This window comes from Ambystoma mexicanum, chromosome 2q (assembly GCF_040938575.1).
Source record: "Ambystoma mexicanum isolate Mex_15411 chromosome 2q, UKY_AmexF1_1, whole genome shotgun sequence".
NCBI classification, from domain to species: domain Eukaryota; kingdom Metazoa; phylum Chordata; class Amphibia; order Caudata; family Ambystomatidae; genus Ambystoma; species Ambystoma mexicanum.
Genome location: NC_090924.1, coordinates 910,418,492 through 910,430,729, shown reverse-complemented (window position 1 = coordinate 910,430,729; position 12,238 = coordinate 910,418,492). Strand labels below are relative to the sequence as shown.

At 45.6% G+C, this 12,238-nt stretch overlaps 1 protein-coding gene across 3 annotated transcripts in view; it reads left to right on the top strand.

Annotated features, from left to right (window-relative positions):
- The first annotated feature begins 8,940 nt into the window (after positions 1-8,940).
- The window catches only part of OSBPL3 (oxysterol binding protein like 3), a 1,742,686-nt gene continuing 1,739,388 nt past the window's right edge, over positions 8,941-12,238 (top strand). For 2 of the 3 annotated variants that reach the window (XM_069648200.1, XM_069648201.1), the window contains exon 1: positions 8,941-9,128. The gene's annotated coding sequence lies outside the window, so the exon portion shown is untranslated. The remainder of the gene's footprint in view (positions 9,129-12,238) is intronic. The other variant, XM_069648199.1, reaches the window with a different exon arrangement.

Here is a 12,238-nt window from a genome sequence, read left to right as displayed (position 1 = left end):
GCCAAGGATGGAGGGCTACCAGGGAAACCCTCCATTCACAGGCTACTCTGGGAGAAGGGACAGTTACTGTTCCCGAGAGCAGCAACACTTTGACCCAAGACCCCATATCAGCCAGAGAGGGTGTCACAACTGCAGCGCCAGGTCCAGAGCTTGCCCCAAGACCCAAGTCTTATGTTGAGGACTCAGCAGAGCTCTCAAATGAACATGGCTACCCAAAACAGCTCAAACCAAGGGTCTGGCACCCCAGAACAATGACAGAGAGAGAACCCCGAAAACCAACAGGTTCCAGAGGAGGAGGCTCGGAAGGGAGGGGGATGCAAGGCCCTAGAGAAAGCTTCCTTCTTCACCCGTGAAAAGCCCCTAGAAACCTCTGAACCTGAACCTAGATCCCCTACAAAATGTAACCTAGGGAACAGAGGGTAAGTAGGAGAAACCAAGGGACAAAGAAGGACCATTTTGTGGAGGAAGGTAGCATCCTCCAGTTTGAAACGGAAGAATCCCCTTCAAGGGGTGTCTTGTGGGTGCACAATTTCAGCCAAGTTCACTCACACACCGAGCTCCCCTCCAGAAAAGGGGGATGGCACAGCCTTGGTCAGATTTACAAGTAGATTTCATCGGGCATGTGATTCGCTCCTCTAAGTACTTTTTAACAGTAACGTGCTTGTTTACCAAATGGGTGGAATGTCTTCCAGCCCCAAATTGCAAGGCAGAAACTTCAGATGCCCTGATGATCAACCACATCTTCTTGCATTTCAGCCTTCCCCAAAAAACTGAGTCAGACCGAGGAAGTAACTTCACCAGCGAGGTGATGACAAAGATGTGGGAGATACTTGGGGTAAAGAGAAAACTTCATATTGCCAACGACCCAATCTCTAGTGGGGGAGTTGAGAGGTACAATAAAATGATTGTGAGCATTCTTAAGAAGTTTGTGTCGGGCTCTGGGTTTAGTTGGGACATCCGACTGCCGCTTGTCCTGATGGTCATCAGGTCTACACCATCTTCTGCGAACAAAATGTCTCCATTCGAGCTAATAACTGGAGAAAACATTGTTCTACCCCAGCATCTGCTCTACATAACACAAGAGCAGACACTGATTAACGTGTCCACGAAACAAGAATATATTGAGAATCTGAGAAAACACCTTCAGCATGCTGTTGCGTATGCTCAGCGGAATCTGGAAAAATCGGCAGAGGGATGAAAACCCACTACGATTTAAAAACCACAAAAAAAGAATGTCAAGTAGGAGATTGGGTCTACTTGTGCAATTTTCAGAGGAACCAGAACAAGGAGTGGAAATTCCTTCCCTCCTGGCGAGGCCCCTTTGAAATTGTAAACAAAATGTTACCTGTTGCCTATAAGCTCTGCATCCCCAAGGGAGAACAGACAGAAGAAAAATTGGTCCACATTAATAAATTGAAAAACAGTCATCCCAGACACGCTTTGCAACTGATTGATTAGCCAAATGAAAATCAAGGAGATGAACCAACTGAAGAATTAAAAGGAAGGATGAAAAATCAGACAGAAATATTTAGAAATCATATATATATATATATTCATATACGTGATCAAGCGGTGTGTTACCGCGAAACGCGTTGTTTTTGTTGTTTCCCTGCCATGCTGACTGATACAAAATAAAGAATTGTTAGTCTGGGAGAGCCTTGGTGTTCCTGACTTCTTGTAGAGAGTCACTCAGACGTTATCTACTGTTCCGAGGAGTGCATTCTGCTAACATTCGCAACTTTCGCCTGGTTCCATTGTGGATCAGGTTTCAGAGGTTTTTTTTAAACACATATATACATATATATATATATATATAACAGGCATAACAGGGAGTAATTTACTTGGTGTTATTGTACAAATGAAGAAAAAAAATTACAAAAATAAAAATAAAAATTGTTTATGAAGTCCGAAGACATTGTAACTGTAGGTTATTGTAGTGTAAATTCTTGTAAACCTTCTGGGAAAAATGTAAGTACTGAAATTTGTTTTTCTTTTATCTTCTGTTAGAGAATTAACATCCTTAAATTCCAGCCTGGAGAGGAGAACTCTGGGGACCTGGAAGGGAAGGAAGAAAGAGTGTGCTGTGTGACACCCTCCAACCAAAAGATGGAAGGGGGGGATGGAGGGCCCACTCCCAAAAGAAGGAAGAAAGGGGGTGCCATGCCATAACCCCAACCCATAGACAGAAGGCGATACTGGAGTGCCCACTCCCTGATGATGAACCCCACTCTGCCCTGCTCTTCCCCAACAAAAAGTCATGGAAAAGAAGTGGAGATTTGTGGGGTGCATTTAAAGGCCCCAAACAGAAGTCCCTTTCACCTGAACAGCAGCATTTAAACACGGCAACCAAAAACAGCCCTGCTTTACTTTCTCTGTCACATGAGTGCCAAGCATTTAAACACTGCAACCAAAAATGGCCCTGCTTTACTTTCCCTGTCACATGAGTGGCAAGCATTTAAACACTGCAACCAAAAATGGCCCTGGATTGCTTTCCCTTTCACATGAACAGAAGCATTTAAACACTGCAGCCAAAATAGCCCTGCTTTGCTTTACCTGTCACATTAGTGGCAAGAATTTAAACACTGAAACAAAAACAGCGTGGCTTTTTCTGTTGGTTCATGTCAAATTAAAGAACCATGTGGAGAGGGGCCTACCCATCATCATCTATGGACAAGCAGCAATGTAAATACACCCAAGGAGAAATCAAAGAATCCTGTCACCTGTAAGACAGAATTTTAATCATTAAACTCAAAAATGGCCTGCACATGTGTTGCTAATAAAAACAGCTTTAAAAAAGCCACAATGGAAAAGGATATCACTGCTCACACAGGAAAAGTCAGGGAAACATGATGTGAAGGGTGACCAAAGCAAATTTATATTAGGTTTCACACACAAAACTCCTGTAACCTGTGAAGAGACACTACTTCAGGAAAAATTGGTTCTGGCTGAGGCAGGGACTTCACCATGACAAGCCACACATCCAGCTGGATTTCACACCTATCCTCTAGAAATCCTGTAATAAAATGTGATGCTGTGGGAGGCGTCATAATTTCCTGTTCTGCAGACATGATGGCAGGAGCCCAGAGATTTCAAAAGAAGGCAAAATGTGGCTGAAGGATGACAAGAAGGTGTGAGTCATTGTTGCAACCACTTCAAAGAGAAAACTGCCAATTTCAAAGAGACTCATAAAAACCCTCTGGTCACAGGCTGACCCAGGGTAACAGATGGCTGTGGGGGATGAAGTGGGCATCCCATTTGCTGACAGACACACTCAGCATTCATATAAAAGAATATTTAATTCTTAGGCATTTTGTGCAGCCATCAGACTAAGGAATTATTTCAATTTTATGCCATTGTTCATGTAATTTCCAGGTGGTTTTGGGGATATAAATTGCATTTACCTGGGACTTTGGGGACTGTAATGGCCAGTTAGACTAGTTTTCTGGCTGATCTGTACAAGTGACAAATATGACAGTTGTTGAAAAGATGGAAATTGAAATTAGGAACATGCTTGATCATTTGCCGATTTATAACTGTTGTACATTTTATGAAAATGACAAAAATGTGCCAGATGGCCATGCTACATCGTACAGATTCGGCGGTCGGCTTATCTAATTCCCCATGATCAACTAAAACGCATATCTGTTTCATATGGCAATGGCTAGTATAATTATGAAGTTATGATACATACTTAGTTTTTGACAAAAAGTTGTAATGAGAACAAAGAGTGGTAATAAATGAAAAAGACAGATGGTGCTCTCCTCCCCTGAACCAATCCTGACAGGGGGCGGAGAGAGGGATGGTAACTGTCCAATCCAAGCGGCAGGGATAATTACAGGGTACTTCCCCTAGATTGTAAAATTAGTGATGTAATTTCTGCTATATAAGGGGGGCTGTACTAGGACTTAGGACACACACATACACAAACCGGGGAGACAGAAAAGGAGGACGGAGAGAAGGTTTCTGAACCTTACCATCCTAGAGAGTGCAGTGACCAGATCCCTTGCCCTATCTGTCCAGAGTGTCCTGAGATCCAGCTGGCTTTCCTAACTCCTAAACCAAGGCTTGCTATGTAAGTAGCATGAAACCCCATCCCTAAATTGCATAAATCCTTCATTTTTGTAGCAGTGCATCCAATATTTCCCATTGAAAACCCCAATTGCCCATGTAGTCCAGTCATCTCCATATAGAAGAATCTCTTGTTTACCTGAGTATGTAAGCATATCTCCTTTGAAAAACCTCTTAGTTGTCTGTGTAAATCCTTAGTATTTTTCAAGTAAATCAATTAATCCCCTCATTGAAATTCAGGGTACAAGATTGTTGCTATTCGAAATCGACCATCTTGTTCCTGGTGTTTTTATTTAATTGTTATAGTCAGTAAAGCGTTGCCTCAAACATGATTTTCCTTATAACTAAGAAACGAATTTGTCCATGTATTGTGTGCATTACCAAACTGATTCCTATTTGCATCTGTCCTATTAAACTCAAACCGTTGTTCCCATTGCGAGCAATCCCTTTTGCCTAGAAGCCTACCTGTTATGAGCCTCTGTCCTTGTTACTGAAAACCGATTTTCCTATTGAAAGCTAAACCCCTTCCCTGAGCTGCCTGTCATTGTAAACCTCAGTATAAACAAATGTCCATTTGCCACTGTATTTTCCCTTTACATTTGCTTTTTCTCAAAACCGATTTTCCTACTTCATTTCTATTTTGCCCTGGTTTGCTGATTTGTATTCTCTAAAACTTTGCCTATCTCCTAAGTGTAAGCAATATGAATTTTCTTCTTTTCTGTCCCCTAGCAGTTGTGAGAAATAATCAAAATCCCATTCTTCCATTTTGCTCCAAAATCAGGTTTTCCCTTTCTTTGCTGGCTTGCCATTGTGCGGTGGTGGGATTTACCCCAAAACCGATTTTCCCTCTATTTTCCTACTTCTTGCCACTGCCTTCCATTCAAAGGAATCAAAGCCAAATTGATGTTTTGGGGGTGTGTGTTGCAGGGGGGAGTTCTTGACTGTAGGTCCTATCACTTTATGTGGTATTGTTATTTCCCTGTTTTGTCATTAAAACAAAAGTGAGCGTAACAGCCCATTTCCACTTGGTCACTTTAGATAAGATATTGCATTTGTGTTACCACAATTTTGGTGGCTCTTGTATTTTGATTATCCTCATTTACATTGAATAATAAATTAATAAAATATTTTATTAACAACCACCGGCCTGGTTCCTAGTCCATTGTGACACGGGGTGTTTGTGGAGTTTGGGTGCAAGACGGGTTGAGGTCTACTCAAAAGAATTTGCAGTATATTAAAAATGAAAAGTGTTTTATTGTGCACCACATTCATTGTAGGGGAAGGAGTTCCCTGGCTGGAGTGTGCCGTGTATTAAACGGTGACACAATAATGAATATGCCTGCTCCCGCCAATAAGGATCAACTTAGGTCTTTCTTGGGGTTAGTCGAGTATTTCTCCAACTTTGCCCCATGTTTCAAAGAGAAAACCCAGCACATGAGAGCACTTGTGAAAAAGAATGCAACATTTGAGTGGTCTGATTTATGCCAGGAAGAATGGAAAGTTATAAGAACACATGTCAATATAGCAACAACCCTACCGCTGGTACCAGCATAATTACAGTTGATGCCAGTAATGAGGGGTTAGGGGGGGTGCTAGAACAAATCGAGGAAGGTAGAGAGGTACCCATAGCCTTTGCTTCCCATGTATTGAAGGGTGCAGAACCAAAGTACTCCACCAAAGAGAAGGAGGCTGTGGGTGTGAAGTGGGCATTGGATCATTTTAGAAAGCTCATTTGGGGGTTGCCAGTTATAATCAAGACAGATCACAAAATCCCCCATTCATATACGGAATTCTAAACGCCCACACTTGGCCTCACCGAGAATTTGCAGGTGGATGCTGGAGATCATGCAATACAATGCCAAAGTTATGTATACTCCAGGTAAAGGGAATGTTATCACTGATTGCTTTTTCAGATTACCTTTGGCTGATGAGTTAGGGCTGGAAATGGATGATACTGAGGACAGCATTGTAGACCATGTTCAGCAAGGAATTGCAAAAGAGGATTGGATGAGATATTCAGCGGTGGACCATGAACAGTGTTTGCTTAGATGCGCTGTTCATGAAGGTTGGAAGAGTGTGGGGAAGGCCCTTCCGGACTTTGATCAGATCAGTGAAGAGGTTTCTGAAAGCACAGAATGTGTAGTGAAAGGAGATCGCATAATTTCACCAAAGTCCTTGAGAGTGAAAATTCTCAACTTGGCACATGAAGGCCACTTAGGGAGGAATCCTACCAAGAGAAGATTGAGAGAGAATTACTGATGGCCGGGGATGCTGAGTGAGGTTGAAGATATAGTGAAGTTATGCCAAGCGTGCGATGTCAGTGACGAGTCCAAAAAGGTGAACGTGGCACCTCTTCAACCTGTGCAAGTCTCTGGGTCAGTGTGGAAGAAGATGGCGATGGATATTGCTGGACCTTTTGAGGGTTTGGAGCCATGCAAGGTGTACATAGTGGTCCTCATTGACTACACGTCCAAGTGGGTGGAATGGTGCATCATGGAAGAAAGTGTGACAGCATTCAAAATTGTGATGTTCTTGGAGGCAGTATTTAGCAGAGAGGAAGACCTGGAGGAACTGGTCACAGACAACAGGGTGCAGTTTATCTCAGAGAGTATGCAGAGGTTTTTGAAGGATGGTGGAATCACGCACATAAGCACATCCTTATACCATCCCATGGCAAATGGCCTTGTCGAGCAGATGAATGGTTTCATGAAGGGGATGATTCAGTTGGCAGTGGTGAACTCACTACCCTGTAAGGAGACTCTATGCATATAGGATGACTGTCCATTCTGTGACTGAAATTGAACCTTTTTTCATGATGAGGAGCAGGGTGCCTTGTAGTAGGCTGAGTCCCTCGTGGCTGATAGAAAGAAATATTAAGCAAGTGGACAAGGATGAGATTCTTCGCAAAGTGAGGGAGAAACAGAGAAAATACAAGGACTATTATGACCACGTCAAAGCTACCTGTGAAGTCGAGTTCAAAACAGGTGACTGGGTCAGAGTTCGAGAGCATTGGAAAGTGATGAAAGGACTGTCTAAATTCAGGAAACCACAGAAGATTCGGAGTGTAGGAAGGAAAAGAGTAGTCCTGGAAGATGGCAAGGTTTGGTTGCTTGATGAAATTTTTCATACCACAGAGAGTGTGCCTGCCATAGAGATGCTGTATGATGTTCTCAGATCACAGTCTGCACAGTTTTGGAGAAAGGAAGTGCAAGCTGGCTATTCGCAAGCTGGCTGTTCTGGGCAACCAGCCCGGAAGAGGAAGATCCAGTCCAACTTCAGGGAGGACTTTGTGTAGTATTGAACTGTATCCTTTGTTGTGAACCCCTCCCTGTTCTCCTCCTCACTCCTTTCCCCCATTATTCCTGCTCCCTCCGTATCCATGGGGGGGGAGATGTTGTGATATGTTTCTTACTCCTGCTCTCCCGCTGCATTCTGGAACCTCCCCAGGTTCAGGGACAACACAGCAGTGCAGTTGGAGATCAGGTGAAGATAGTTGTGCTGCAGTGACACCCCAGTGCCCTGGGGGTCTATTTCCCTCATTAAACGTAACGTTACTTGTACCTGCTTGTGGCCTTATATGCAGTGGCATCGCTAGGGGAAGCTGGGGGGGTCCGGGCCCCTCCACTGAAATCCTGGGCCACCCCTTGTGCCCCTCCTACCTCAGATGGGCTACTTTCTCTGCACTGTTTGCAGTGCTGTGTCCTCCTCAATCAATGCTGCCGCACAAAAATGAAGAGCTGTTCAGTTCCCCCTGCAGCCAAGAGCAACCCCTCCAATCAGAATGTAGGGCACAAAATCGCTTATGATCGATCATTAGTGACTTAATGGTTTAGTGCTTACATTCTGATGGGACGGGAGGTGTAGTGGGGTGTGGTAGTTGATGTGCACAAACGATTCTCTGCAGGAGTGCTTCTGACGTCACACATTGCCCTTTTATAGGTGTCCCCACTACTTTTGTATGTGGTCCCCCTATTTTTCTCTATGGCCCCCTCTGTGCCCCTCCTAAATTTGATTCCTGGCGACGCCACTACTTATATGTACATCCCATCATAACAGGGTCTTTGTAGGTAATGGGGCAGTCTATGGGTGAATGGAAAAGGGAGGCTGCATGCTGTGTGGGTAATGGAGGTAATTTCAATGCATTTTCTTGCTTTCTTCATCCTTCATAGTCCTATTGTAAAAGAGCGTCGTGGAGTGAAGGAGGGAAGGACTCAGGTATGCGATTTGAATTGGGGGAACAGGGGGGGAGTGATGGTGAGTATGAGGTCTGGGAGGGGCGGAGGTCTTGCAAAGGAGGGGGGGGGGGGCAGATCGAACATCGTTCGTCTACTTTTTTTTTTACACTTTGAACCCTGATTGCTTGTAGGGTGATCCCGTGTAGTCATATGGAAGGCATGGGTTTGTGGGGCCGAGAAAATTAGTTCGAGGCGGACGACACACTCAAGTCCTGTGTGGGGTTGTAGGTGGTGCGTGATGCCCACAGAGTGCAAGTAATGAGAATCAGTCAAGAGTGGGAGTCAGCAGACGGTTGCTTTACGGATGTACATGTTTACCCAAACGCACACATTCAACGCGTCTACAGAACATAAGCGTGTCTCCCTTTCCCTCTCAAAATCGAAAACTCGTAATGGACACAGCTGTGGCTACTGAAAGCGCCCGGTTCTTTGACAGACCCTGTTTTAGGTCACGCCTTTCACCTGTCAATGCCTCCCGGCTGATCTCTGAGCGTCATGGAAACCCGCCCAGGCCTGGGCGAGTCCACATTCCAGCGAGCAGCTCAGGTGGCCACTGCACCGGATTGGTTAGCACATCTGCCAGTCTTCCGTAAGAATGCCCTCCCACCTTGGAACTTCCCGGCAGCGGTCCTGGGTTGAGTTCCCCGCTGGACCTGCCTGGCGGAGGTTCCCTGGAGCTCGCGGCCTGACAGAAGCTGATGGTTCAGCCTCGCGCTGGGTGTTACTATGACATCAAGGAGACCCCGAGGGCGCGGCGGCGTCTGATATTGCTGGAGCGACGCTGCGCTACACTGTGCAGGACCATACACCCCGCAGCGCAAGCAGGTATGCCCCGCAGTCCCGTGCGCTGCCCAGTCATGCAGGCAGAGCGTGTATAGGCAACAGAAGAGACTGCGCGAAGCAGTCTGGGGCCGTGCAGGGAGGTGCCAGGTGCTTTCTAGTGATAGTGCGCTGCCGATGGTTTCCCGTAAATATTAGGAGCTTATCACTGTGCTCAGAGGACGCACAAGGAGTTGAGCCGTCCCTGCCCCTCCGACCTATCGACAGATAACTAAACGTATTAGCAGTCCGTTCCTTGTGTGCAATACCCAGCGCATCTTCAGTTCAGCAGCTTCTGTTTGCTAAAATCTCCACACAAAAAAATGTGTATGCTGCCTCACCCTGAGAATGTATAATATTACGAAACATCTGCAGGACTTGAACCTTCCTAAAACACAGGCTCCCACGATTGTGTCCACACACATCTTCAAAATGTACACAATTTTCCACAACAAATTCAGCCCATAACCCTTGTGTAGGCACAAAATACCCCAAACATCTGCAGCAGCTCATGCCTGCTTTTCTTCAAAATACACATATATGCACCATAGTTCCCTCTCCCTGCATCCCAAGACCCCCACCCAGCTCGTGCACAGCATCCTGGTCCCAATTCGCCAGGGCAGGTCTGCATTATACTGTGCTTCGTCGCCCTCCGAGGACTTCCCCCTGTGAGCCGAGGACGGTCCAGGCACCCTTGCTCTCTTCATGGGCTTGTCCTAGCACCCCTGAGTCACAGAGCATTTTCCTATGGGATTGCACCACTGCAATACGCTTCTGTGGATCAGAGTCATCAGGAAACTGTTTCCTCCAAATGCGTTTAGACAGTTTGTGTGTATACAACTTTTTTGGAGCAGTATATGCGCCGCCAATGGAATGGAGAAAGGAGGTATTACTTGCTTCAGCATGCTGGGATGCCGGTGTGCTCGACAAATGACACACGCCCCAACAGATGCTAAAGTCTGCCCGGATGTTTATATTTTGGTTAACAAAAAAAAGTTCTTGGATTTTAATTGCTCTGAGAGTAAACGAGACCACTGAGACTTGCAGTGTAGGTTTATCTGCAGGTTGCTAGTTGGGCGGGCGATGCCGCAAACCTCCTCCGTACATGACACTGCAGTTTATATTTTCCATAAAGAGCTTGAGAAGCATAATGAGGACCACCGAACAGCCAGTTCAAGAAAAATCAACACGCCCCTTCTGGAAGCGCTATTTTAACGTGTGTACTCAATGGAACGTCTATGGAGGCTTACTGACTCGTCAAAAGGACACCCTGAAGGCTAGCTTCGACCAAGGGGCAAGTGTCACCCCACCCCACCTCCCCGGAGCCGAGTCTGACTCGGGGCTTCATCCTTCAGTAACTTGAGCACCATTACATTGGGCAGTGATCCCCTCTAGCATAACAGCATTTGAAAGTGGGCGGCTTCTGACATGGAGCGCTTTATGCAACCGTGATATTCCATTATTAATGAATTCGATGGCGGATCCTCCCTGGGTAATGTTTCCCTGTGGTCTATATCCTGAAGCCTCATTGGAGGATACTATTGCCACCTTTTCCCTTTAGTGTTTCGTGAATGTGCCTGATGCGGACATCACGGCTGCGAAGTTTCCTTTAAAGTGACTGCACAACGTACCCGATGACGTAACACGGGTCTAAGGGTCTTCTTGAAATAAATTCCCACCCGCATTTCTTAACTGAACGTTACATGCCTGGGTTTGGCACAAGCAGTACTGTTTTTCAATTTCATTCAGGGGCTTGAATTCCTGAATGTACAATGCACAAAAACAAAATGACAAGTCCTCGAGTGTGAAAAAGGGAAAGTGGGGCTGGTTGGGCACCTCAGGCGGGACATGAAGCAACTTGAGCCAACCGCTCGCGAGATCCGCGCGCCGTGGGCTGCAGTGAGTAACCCACAGCGTTTCCGCAGATGGCTTTTCTCAGGCTTGCTTGTACGGCAGCCGTGGGCTTGAGAAGGCGGAGGGGTTTCCTTCTGTGCTGCTGTTCTCAGAACTGGCCCCCCCGCATCCGCCTGCCTCCACAGTAAAGGTGTCCTCGGCTGCCTCTGTGCACCTTCTGCACGGGTTATGAATTGGGCGCTTATCTCCCCCTCTTCCTCTGCATACCAGCACGCACACCAGCATAGAGGCACGTTCATACAACTGGGGTTCTCTGGCATTACATGTTACGCAAGAGAAGAGGGAACCTACTTCAGAGTTTATCAAAGCCGGCTGTCATTTTTTTAAAAAAACATTTTTTTGGGGAAGATAGTTGAGGCAGACTAGCTGTAATATACCATGTCAGACTTTAGTGCATCCAGTTCTTGTTTTACAATTATATTCCGGGACTTGTAATTTCTTTTACGCTTATAACCAGTAAGGCACAACGATGAGTGGTGTAGCAAAGATTTCTTGCTGTGTTGGGCCTGGATATGCACGAGTGCATACGGAGGGGTCACTGCAACTACTATTTTATTCGTGTTTTGTTTTTTTTTTTGTTTTTTTGCATGCTGCAGACTAAAAGTAGGACTACAAGTTGACAGTGTCTGCCCGGCAAAGCTGGGACGTCTGGGCACCTTAACAAGAATTCAGGAAAAAAAAAAAACAGAAAAGGTTTATTATTTCTCACCTCATATGGCATAACTTGCGATCTTTGCACGTATGCCCTGGCTTCTTTTAAGAATCCAGAAGAGACTGTGTGATTGTCACCTGCTTGTGGCTATTTTTTGACACATGCAGTGGGCTTGGTATTATGCATAATCTGTATTGAATTTGTTAGTGCACAATTAAAGGTGTTAAATCTCGTAACAGATGGACAGTCAATGCCTCCTGTTTGGGTCAGAGCTGGTTTTAAGGAAAATACCATTGTGATGACCAGACCTACTCCACGGAGGGCAAATAAACTGTCATTTTGACATATAGACCCACAAGGACTGTCTGATCACACAAGAAACACAGTACAGGAGTATTCGTCCAAAACTGCAACCTTTTATCGAATCTGTGCAAGTGGCACTGCGCTCGCTTTGACATCCGTGCAGAGCCTGCTAATGCAGGTTCGAATCCCGGCTGGGCCAAACTCAGCCTTTCATCCTTCCCACCACACACCGTGGGTAATAATAAGC